Source organism: Myotis davidii, unplaced genomic scaffold (genome assembly GCF_000327345.1).
Source record: "Myotis davidii unplaced genomic scaffold, ASM32734v1 scaffold442, whole genome shotgun sequence".
Lineage (NCBI taxonomy): Eukaryota > Metazoa > Chordata > Mammalia > Chiroptera > Vespertilionidae > Myotis > Myotis davidii.
Window position 1 is genome coordinate 517,368 of NW_006293530.1, and position 853 is coordinate 518,220.

The window sequence follows — 853 nt, forward strand, 5'->3', positions numbered from 1 at the left end:
TGTGCCTTGTCTCCCCAGGTTGCTGCTGCGGCTGGGGTTGTGCACTATACCTAGAAAAGGAATTTTCTAAGACTCGCAAGGGAGCATGCAATAGAACAGAAAGCTTTATTTCTGTGGAATAATAAGAAGTGTAGCTGGGGTTTCAGGAGAGCTGAAATCAGAGCCAGAGTTTCCTTTCCATGTCGGAGCCGGGTCCAGTACAGCATTAGGCTAGTTGCAGTCCATTAGTCATGTGTGTGTGTGTGTGTGTGTGTGTGTGTGTGTGTGTCCATGCATGCATACATATGTGTGTTTGTGGGTCTATATTAAGGGTGGATAAAGGTGGAGGGGGACCATACTAAATAAACAATGCCATTTTTCCTAATATTTATTGTCTAAAATGTTATCAAGGCAGACATTTATAGGGCTAGGAAAGCATATGGCATGGGGATCAAAACTCATCCAGTGGGTTAAAGGAAGGAGTGTTAGAAAAAAAAAAGATACTTAAAATAGGACTTGAAAGATATTTAGAAGTTTGGTTGTACACGTGGGGAGGACAAGCACTTTCCATGCAGATCCACAAGCAAAGGCCCTGGGGCAGGAAGCCACCAGTGGAGCAAGGAATGCAAGTCAGAAATGAGATCCTAGACATGGGCCAGTGTGGCTATGGGGTTAGGCCATTCAGCAAGTTTAGATTTTATCCTAAAGGAATTGGAAATAATTCACAAGTTTTTAGAATAAGAGTGGTGTTACCATATTTTCAATTTGGAGAATGTCAGTCTGGATGCAGGTTAAATTCTTAAAATAAACTAAATCCCTTCATAATCTCAACTCTTTATACCCAATCATGATCTTTTGTGGTTCCTTCTCCTCA